Genomic DNA, 10207 nt, shown 5'->3' on the forward strand with positions numbered 1-10207 from the left:
CATCTATTTTTTTTCATTTCTTTCACATTCTTTTTCCTTTTATAATTTATATTATATTTTATTTAATATTCTTTATTAAATTTCATTTTCTATTATTATTATTTAATTATTTTAATTAATAACATTCATTTTTGTCGTTTTTTCTTTCTTTTTTCTTTTCTTTTTTCTTCTCCTTTTTTTCTCTACCTCTTCTCTTATTTGCCTGACATGGATCCAAACTTGTTTTGCATGCTTTCCTACCATCGGCATTGATCCCCTGCACTTCAGCAGACTGCCTGTATTATCAGACATCTATCATTCCGTTTCGAGTTGCAAGCCACTTTGGGCGCTAGGGGGCGCGCACCAGTTCAGCGTTGCTGAGCTGAACTCAAGCGGAGGCATGAGTGTCAGTGCGTGTCCGCTTCTTCACGGCACCCATAGGGCAGGCACTGATGCGTCATATCTGACGCTGGTGTATTTCCCCAGGAGTTTCCTCTTCTCCGCGCCGGCGCGCTTGACTTAGCATCTCCTAGAGGGATGCCCTTCTCTTGCGCAGACGCGGTCCCTGTGGCTCCCATGGGTAATCCCCATGACATCTGCCGTGACAACCACGCCCATTTTAGAGTGAGGAGCTGCCCCCTATTCAGCTGTATATCATCTCACTCTGATTGAGGGCAGCATATTAGTGAGCCGCACAGCTGATCTATCAGCGTGAGCTCTGCTAGAGGAATCATTCCTCGGTATACTGAGGCAACAGCAGGTCATAGGTATGCTCTCATTTACCATCTTCTTATATTATTTTTATTTTTATGCTATATCTCCCCCTTTTTTCCTTCAAATTTAATTCAGTGTCCACAATAATCTGGATGTGATACTTTGTTGTCACTTGCAGACTTTGTGAAAATATATTATATTTTACTCATTTATTTGTCAACACTGAGGAAACATTTTCTCCTGGGGTGACTTTTTTCTTTTATTTTATTTTTCACTATCCAGTATTTGGACTATACAGATTTCTTGGGCAATTTATCTGCCTAATTTCCGGCAGTTACTACTGCAACTCCAATCAGGTAATACTATTACCATTATTTGTTTAAATCAGACAAGTACTTATTGTCACTTTCTTCATGTTTTACCTCTACTATTCCTATAGGTGTAACAATTATAAGGTTTAATTACTACACAAGAAATGCTACATTTCTCTTGTAACTTAGATTCTTTTAATATTCTGCAGCCTATATAGGCGCTTATACCTATATTAATATTATCTTTATTACCGCTGTCATTTGCAGTCTTAATAATTAACTCTCAAACTAATCTGTCAATATATAATCTTATGACATAGTGAATGACTTCCTATTTTGTGCTGTACAGTATTGACAGAAATCTCTTGGGATGACCCATATCAATCTCTTTTGAGACTACCTTATCATCAATCTTCCCATTATTCCTATCATTATTTGAACCAGGTAATAATCCTTTTACATATATCTTTCTATAGATGTCTGTTCATCACATTTTTTCTCTTTTTCTGATTATATTTCTTTCTTCTTCTTTTTTATTTGTTAATTTTTTTAATATTTTTATTCTGTACCCATAGTACCTGCTTGCCTTCGGCTCCTCCTCCTCTACAGGCTTGCATCCAGGCTCTGTGAGGTGCACGGTGACCCTACCTGCATGCATAAGAGGATCATTTCCTCTTTTTCCCATCCCCCCTTCCTTCCATCTGGGATTTTCCATCTGGGATTTTGAGCCAATCACGGCTAACTACTCAGGTTTTTCAGTCCATTTTTTCAGGTAAATATCTCTGTCAAAGTCCACAGCTATCACAGACACTGCATTAACTCGACTTCCGTCTACTTAAACAAAACACATTGTCTCTATGCCTTATAATAAATTATGATTTTATCAACATATATGGTCAATCAGATACGTTTGTATGTACTGATACAATAAATCTATGTGACTATCTGTATATATTATTACATATATTTTTCCGTTCATTGATATACTCTTTGTTTGTTCAGACTACTGCCCCCCATTGGTTCCTGACGAAGCCCCCTTGGGCGAAACTAGTAGAACCGTTACATGTGGGATGAAATGAAGATCACCTGCATCTTTATGCACTTGAAGTATCATTTTATTTGTTAGTCTGGAATTTGTCTAGTATGCATTTTATAGCATTCAATGTATAATTTTTTATTTTTTCTTCTTTTTTGATTTTTCTATGTCTTTTTACAAAGAAAATCTTTTTATAAAATAAATCTTTTTGATATCTATATTGGTGTTGTGGCTCTCATGATTGAGGTTTGACCAGGCCCACATATTTTCATATAATATTACTGTGCATGCTTTAACAAGAGTCCCCATATTTTGCCTGTATAAGGTAACCCCTATAAATGCGCCAATCCTATGTGGATTATTTTATGGGGAGGGGGGCCATTGCAATGCCCGATCTTCAATAAAAAATAAAATTTTCATTTTTCTGGATTAAACAGTGTAATTATTTATAGTATAATTGGTTTTTCTTATTTTGGGTATTGTTTACTTTTCCTAGGTTCTCATCCAGCCATGTGTTTGGGATGTACTAAATTCCCATCAGTGTCAATCTTATTAACTCTACAAATATACCTGAGTAATTTAATGAGTCAGCATTGATACAAATAACTAGCCACACATTTTTTAGAGTACAAATATCTTTATTTTTTAGCAAGAATTCTTACAAAATATAATCAGTTTTTGTATATTTTTTTATTTTTTTAAATTAGGACAAAATAGAATCTTTTTTTTTTATTATTTTTTTTTTTTACATTATGAGAAAATATAATCTTTTTTTTTTTTTTATGTATGACAAAATAGAATCACTTTTATATTTTTATTTGTTTTTTTTATTTATGACAAAATAGAATCACCTTTTTTTTTTTTGTTTTTTTTTATTTGGTAAAATAGAATCACTTTTATTTGTTTTTTGTTTTTTTTTGATTTGGTAAAATAGAATCACTTTTATTTTTTTTGTTTTTTTTTTGATTTGGTAAAATAGAATCACTTTAAATTTTTTTTTTTTTTTTTTTTTTACATATAAAATATTGTTTGGTTTTTAAAAGAAATAAAAGGACCCCAACAAATTAAACCCTCCCCAAAACATTTATCAAATTTTTAAGCTGGCGTTCTAGCGTTTTCGCTTTGTGGCGAATTTCCCGGCAGGCCAGACGGATGTCCTCGACTTGGACCCTGCAGGACAATACCACTGCGATGAGGAGCTGGGCACTATAAGTGTCAAGTCCCTCACCAGCCCGATTTCTTCCTGAAATGTGGGACCAAAACATGTGTTAAAATAATGTAGGCCTACATCTATATTACCTGAAACTGTGGTATATGTTACTTTACCGGATGTTGTGGCAGGTTCCCCTTCGTCTATATCCCTCGGGGGTGTGGCTTGGTTTGCTTGTGCCTCCTGCCTTGCTGCTTCATTGTGCCCTACGAGATTGAAGAAAGGGAAAACATGAGGTTAAAACATTAGAGCGGCCTGAAAGGAAATAAAATTATTTTTTGGAAAAGAAAAGATGGCAATATTGGTGTTTTGCAAAAGCATTCAAAGAAGATAGACCAGTATTTAATCCATTTACAAAGTAATTCATAATCTTGGTCCAATTGGTGTAGTTTTCTATATGGAAACTGACCAAGTATCCACTGGATCTGCTCAGCCCTGTGTGACACCCGACATAGGTTGTGATTGTGACAAACAATTGTGCTACTGAGTCCACATGTGCAATAAAAAACTGCTGAGCAAACGCTCCTTTTTCTGTATATAAAGGTCTTTATTTTTAAAACAATATAATCAGAAACACATTCATATCAAAACCACAATTGATGACACCTTAAACCAAAAAAATATAACAAATTTCATGTTTGTGGGTCGAATAATTGGTCCTAGGAGTCGTCGTTCATTCGCCCCAAATTCCTAAAATTACGCTTTTTTGGTATGATACAGTGATTTAACTCCCCTTTGCACATGCAAAATAGGCATGATGCCATTTCTCACTAATATGGTATTTTATTATTGAAAGTCAGCGAATGAACGACGACTACGACGACAGAATCATGCGGTCACAATCATAATAACAATTCTGGTCAACCTGCAAAAAAAAAACACATGGCACAAAGAACACACCCAAATAATTAATACACATGGAAAAAACTTACTTCTTCTTCGAATCACCCTATTTATTTTTGCTAGTTGGTGGGGTTCTCTCTTCTTCAAATCTGACCACCTTTTGCGCAGGTGCTCTCTGCTTCTGCGTTTTCCAAACTTCCGCTGAAGCCTCCGGATAACCTTCGCCATTATTGTGGCCTTAACTTTGTTTGGATGCATGTAGGGGCCATGCTTGGCATCATAGTCCTCCCTTCTCAAAATGGTGACCATCTCCACCATTTCATTGAATGACATGTTGGAGGCTCTGCACCTGAATCTGCGGTGTGGTTGGGCCTGGCCTGCCTCCTGGCTTGAGCTGGAATTGTCATCCATGTTGTCCATCATTTCTCCCTCACCAAACGACAGAGAAGGGGCATGGAAAGGACGATTCCGAACGTCAGGGGCGGGGTGTCGTGCGGAGCGTCACGCGTGCGTAGTGTAAAAAGGGATCGGACGTGTTTGTAAACGGCGTGTATAGTCTGTTGAAGAAGGCGGAAGTCACGATCTTTGCTAACGACGATACGCAAGTTAATTTTTGCGACTTTATTATAGTGAAGAGGGAATGAGTTTGTGGGCTAGATATGGGAATAAAGCTAGTGGCTTTACTGACATTATGTTTTGCATTATATGTTTCATGCGCAGAAAGAATGGATCCCTTCAAGGAAGCGGAGTTCATGACTGAATTTATTCAGAAATGGAAGGAACATCCTGTTCTGTGGCAAACCAAAAATACCATCAATAAAAACAAAGATGCCAGGGAAAAAGCAAAAGAGAGCATGCTGGAATTTGTGAAAACAAGGGTCCCCAACGCCACAAAAGACACAGTCAAGAGCAAAATAAATTCCATCAGGGGCACCTACAGGGCCCAACGGGTCCAAGTCCTGGCCTCAATGAGGTCTGGGGCTGCAGCTGACTCCATCTACAAACCTACCCTGTGGTACTACAGTCAGCTGCAGTTCCTGGATGACCACATAGAGACCAGGCCATCCCTGTCTACCCTTCCCCCAAGAGGTAGCTCCCAGCTTCCCAGCAGCCAATCCTCCAGTCTTCTCTGCAGACAAGAGCAGGCAAGCTCGGAGGAAGAGCAAGAGTACCTGGAGGACCCCAATTGTGACCCATGGAGCATGGTATGTGTTTTTTGTATGAATTTAGTTAGTATATGACAAGCCTAATAATAATGTTAAATTTATGTTACTAGTGTTCGAAATTCAAAGGGAATCTCAACATTTTGAGGATAAGATCACTAGTCAGTAGTGGCAAAACAGGATGGGTACAAAATTTCACAATTATTAATGTTTTGGAAGGAGTGGGTGTCATTTTCGGAGAGGCCAGTAGGGGGGGGTAACGCAATACACCTGCAAGGGGTCCCAGATGTCAAACAGCCTTTTTGTGTAAATTCTAGTTGACACGAAATTGACTACTTAATTTTTGGGGGAAAAGGCCACTTATTTCCTAAATTAGGCCTGCAACAACCCCCACAATTCCAGGGGGACCATGTCTGAAGGTGTGTAAGGGGCCACATAATTAGGGATGGCGACCATGTGTGTAATATATATTGACATTCAATTTGCATCTCTCATGATTTTTAAAATGTGTGTGATTAATGACAAACAAAAATAAACTATGTTACTTTTTTTGATACACAGGCAGAGCAAAGCCAGGAAGAGCCAGGGCCCACAGGGAGCCAGGGGGAGCCAGGGCCCACAGGGAGCCAGGGGGAGCCAGGGCCCACAGGGAGCCAGGAGGAGCCAGGGCCAACTGCAAGGCAGGAGGTGGCAGAACCCACTGGGAGCCAGGAGGTGGCAGGCCCCAGTGGGACCCAGGAGGCACGCCGGCGGGATACCATCTCCTGGATCCCTCCACTCCGCACTCCCGCAAAAAGGGTCAGGAGTCTGCGACAAATGGAGGAGGAGACCCAGGCCCTGCTTCGGCAAGCTACTGCAGCCATCCGAGAGCCACCCAGTGAAGTAGAGGGGTTCTCAGCGCTCATTGCAGCCAAGCTCCACAATCTGGAGCAGAGCCAGCGTGTGCGCTGCGAACTCCTCATCTTCAAAGCCATAAGCATGGCATCCCTGGGGCAGCTCGATGACGACACCGACATTGTGCGGATTGCTCCTCCTGTCCTTGCTGCTCCTCCTGCTCCTGCTCCTGCTCCTCCTCTTCATGAGGCTGCTCTGGCTCCTGGCACTTCATCTCCTCCAGGAACCCAGCCCCCAAGGACTCGGGCTACAGGGAAGGCTGCAGGGAAGACTGCAGGGAAGGCTGCTGGGAAGAGAAAGCCCAAAAAATAACACGGTGCCCCTGATGGAATTTTATGTTGACTCACAGGCTGAATTGGTGGCTTCGGGGACCCTTGTTTTCATCAAAGTTCTAGCACGCTCTCAAGTGCTGCCTTCCTTGGCATCTTTGTTTTTATTAAGTTGTGTTTTTGGGTTGTCACCATTTTAATTATTCATTTTTGGGCAGATTAAATGCACTTTTGAGTTATCATCCAAATTTGACCATGTGTATTTTTTGTAGATTTGAGAGATCATTAGTGAGTGGGCAGACCCATTTCAGAAAAGTTTTTGGAAACATTAACAAGGTAAAAAAACATGCTTGTGGGTAACTTCAAAAAAAAAATATGTTGTTGCAGCCACTTCACACACTCCCAAATCAACCCAAAATAGAGATTTTCCCAAACATTGATGACAAAAAAAAAAATAAAGTTGGCCAATATATATATTTAAAATTTGGAAGATGGAAGATAAACTAAATAACACAACACAAACATAAACATTATCTAACAAGAAAGAATCAAGTTAAAAGCTTGTCCTAACTATGTAACAAGATCAGCCGCAACAAACGTCCATTTTTGTGTAGCATTTAAAAGCAGGGGTTAAAGAAGCGCTTTCTTTTCTTCTATATAAGCTGAAAAAAACGAATGTGCTTATTCCATTCTGAACAGTCGTTTTACCTGAATGAGCGCTGCCGTCTCCTAACTTGCTTCTGAGCATGCGCGTGCTTAAAATGACGTTTTTACGTACACACGGTCAATGTTTAGGACACAAAAAGCGACGTTGGGCAAAAACGACACATAAAATTGAAGCATGCTTGAATTTTTTTGGGTTGTTTTTCAGAAGACATAAAATGACGTTTTTGCCCACACACGGTCAATTAAATTGACGTTTTTCAAAACGTCGTTTTTTTACATCGCAGAAAGTGATGGTGTGTACGCGGCATAAGAGTTAAAACAGTGTGACAATACAAGTGGTTACCAAGAGTAGCAAAGGTCTCTCTAGCAGCCTCTCGTAAGACTGTACATGTGGTATGTGAGATAGCTTATTGCAGGAGGAGTTGTGAGCATGTCCATCTCCCATAGCAATGGGAGCAAATCAGCACTACAGATGTCTCCAACCTATACATAGGCGAGGAAGAAAAGGAGTTAATGAAGTGCACATATAGAGTCCATGCTGGGTGCACGTTGGGGCCCCATACTGTTACTGGGACTGAGGTAGCAGTGATATGCTGGTCAGATGGAGAGGGCAAGGCTCTGCATCTCCTTTCTAAATGCACCAGTGACCGTGGTGGTGTATATTACATCGAGAGAGTTAACTGGGGTACAGACGTCTGTTCAAGTATAGATACCCCATATGTAAGGTAGTGACCCTAACCAAGGTGCCAAGTGTAGCCCAGAACAATCCACCCCTGGGGCAGGCCTCTCATGTGACCTTTTCTTGGTGCCCAGAGAAGAGGAGAATATGGAGGAAGTATCCCTTGCCTTCTACTGCCCTACAGGGTTACTCATGCTGGCTTGATCCTGAGCCATGGTTTGTGTTTCCATAGACACCCGCAGTACGGCTCGGCTCCACCCCAAGCTGTGATTGACAGCAGCAGAAGCCAATTGCTCCTGCTGCTGCCTTGATGTCTAGTGAGGACTGGAGAAAAAGAGAGCAGAGAGAGACATGCTCTCAGGCACAGCGCTGCTTCGAGATCGGGCTTGGGTGGGGACTGGAGGAGAGCTGAGCACAGAAGGTTTTTTAACTGAATGCTTTATGGTAAAAAGCCTTATGCCTTTAGAAACACTTTACGAACATTGGGGGTTGACCTTAAACTAGAAGGAGAAATTCAAGAGTAACCTTGGAAAGTATTTTATTAAAAGAGCAATAGATGTTTGAAACAGACAACCACCAGAGGTAGTAAGTCAGTCAACAGTAAATTTACACTTTCTTAGGATAAACATAGGTCTATCCATGAAAATGTTAAAAGTAAAAAAGTCATTTTTTTTTGTTTTAGTTTGTGACAACACCTTAAAAATCTGGTTACATTGAATGTTGAAAACTCAGATTAACATTAATTAATTGGGCTTTCAGGCCTATCACTGTTGCAGAGCCTCCTGGATCGCATCAGAACCTCAATGGCTGACTTGTTGCTTAGAGTAACACAAAACAATATCTTTATTCTCGTAAAATAAGCTATGCACATCCACTTCTTAATGGGTCTGTAATACATTTTTCATGAAATTGTCCTTAATGCGCATTGTAATGTCATATTGAGATCCTTATCTTATTCTACTTTTCCCCCTCTCTCCCATTTGTTTTGGAAGTATGCATGTGGTCATGTATACTGCTCTATGCACACTACACAACCCATAGTCCCCATTCAATCAGGGGAGTGAGCAAGAGAGGATGACTATGCTTCTACATACAGTGGGACCATGAAGAACAAAGTCACGCTCTACTAGGAAGTTGGATCTCTGCAGCAAAACAAGGAATTTGGAGATTTGGAGGAGGTTGAGAGCAATGAGTACATTTTTAAGTTAAAGGGGTTGTAAAGGTAAAACATATTTTTCCTAAATAGCTTCCTTTACCTTAGTGCAGTCCTCCTTCACTTACCTCATCCTTCAATTTTGCTTTTAAATGCCCTTATTTCTTCTGAGAAATCCTCACTTCCTGTTCTTCTGTCTGTAACTAAACCCAGTAATGCAAGGCTTTCTCCCAAGTGTGGAGAAAGGGGGGTGAACAGGAGTGTCAGGACGCCCACTAACACACAGCTCTTTTCTCTATCTGCAAAGTAGAGAGTGTCCTGACTTGCCTGCTCACCCCTCCCCCCTCAAGAGGCTTTCTCCACACCAGGGAGATAGCCTTGCATTACTGTGTTGAGTTACAGACAGAAGAACAGGAAGTGAGGATTTCTCAGAAGAAATTAGGACATTTAAAAGCAAAATGGAAGGATGAGGTAAGTGAAGGAGGACTGCACTAAGGTAAAGGAAGCTATTTAGGGAAAAACAATTTTACCTTTACAACCCCTTTAATAATACATAGTTAATTAGAATTTCTATTTTTTAAACCAGAGTTTGATGTCACTGTAGCACAGGCTGCTCTAATTGACACCGTCTGTAACCCAGCTGAATACAGAGGCTTGCCCACTGTCATTTCATCAGCCAGAAATAGTAAAATTACCCCCTGAGAAGTGCCTGAGACCCTGTAAAGAAAATATATTAAACTGAATACCCATGGTTAGTCAGACGATCCATATTTTCATATCCATTTTAATAGAATTCAGAATTTAAAATAGTTTTAAATCCACTTACAAAAATATCAGAGAAGCTTTAACATGTTATTGTCATTTCAAAAGTGACTTTTTTAACCACTTCAATACAGGGCTCTTTCTCCCCCTTCCTGCCCAGACCAATTTACAGCTTTCAGTGCTATCACACTTTGAATAACAATTACTCAGTCATACTGCACTGTACCCAAACAACATTTTTAGAAAAAATTCACACAAATGGAGCTTGTTTTGGTGGTATTTAATCACCACAGGGTTTTTTTTTTGCAATATAAGTGAAAAAAGAGCGGAATTTTTTTTTTAAAAAAAAAACACCTTTTTTTGGTTTCTATTATAACACTTTGCAAATAAGTACTTTTTGTTCATAAATTTAGGCCAAAATTTACACTGCTACATATCTTTAGTAAAAAATAAAAATAAATCAGTGTATATTATTTAGTCTGTGTGGAAGTTATAGAGTCTACAAGCTATGGTACCAATCATTGAAAA

At 39.8% G+C, this 10207-nt stretch overlaps 1 long non-coding RNA gene across 1 annotated transcript; it reads left to right on the forward strand.

The window, feature by feature from the left end:
• The first annotated feature begins 1263 nt into the window (after positions 1-1263).
• LOC120935303 lies at positions 1264-2098 on the forward strand. The gene is made up of 3 exons (XR_005748401.1): positions 1264-1448; positions 1580-1776; positions 2007-2098. It is a non-coding gene; the product is annotated as an uncharacterized LOC120935303 (long non-coding RNA).
• Positions 2099-10207: the final 8109 nt, after the last annotated feature.

Source organism: Rana temporaria, chromosome 4, assembly GCF_905171775.1.
Source record: "Rana temporaria chromosome 4, aRanTem1.1, whole genome shotgun sequence".
Lineage (NCBI taxonomy): Eukaryota > Metazoa > Chordata > Amphibia > Anura > Ranidae > Rana > Rana temporaria.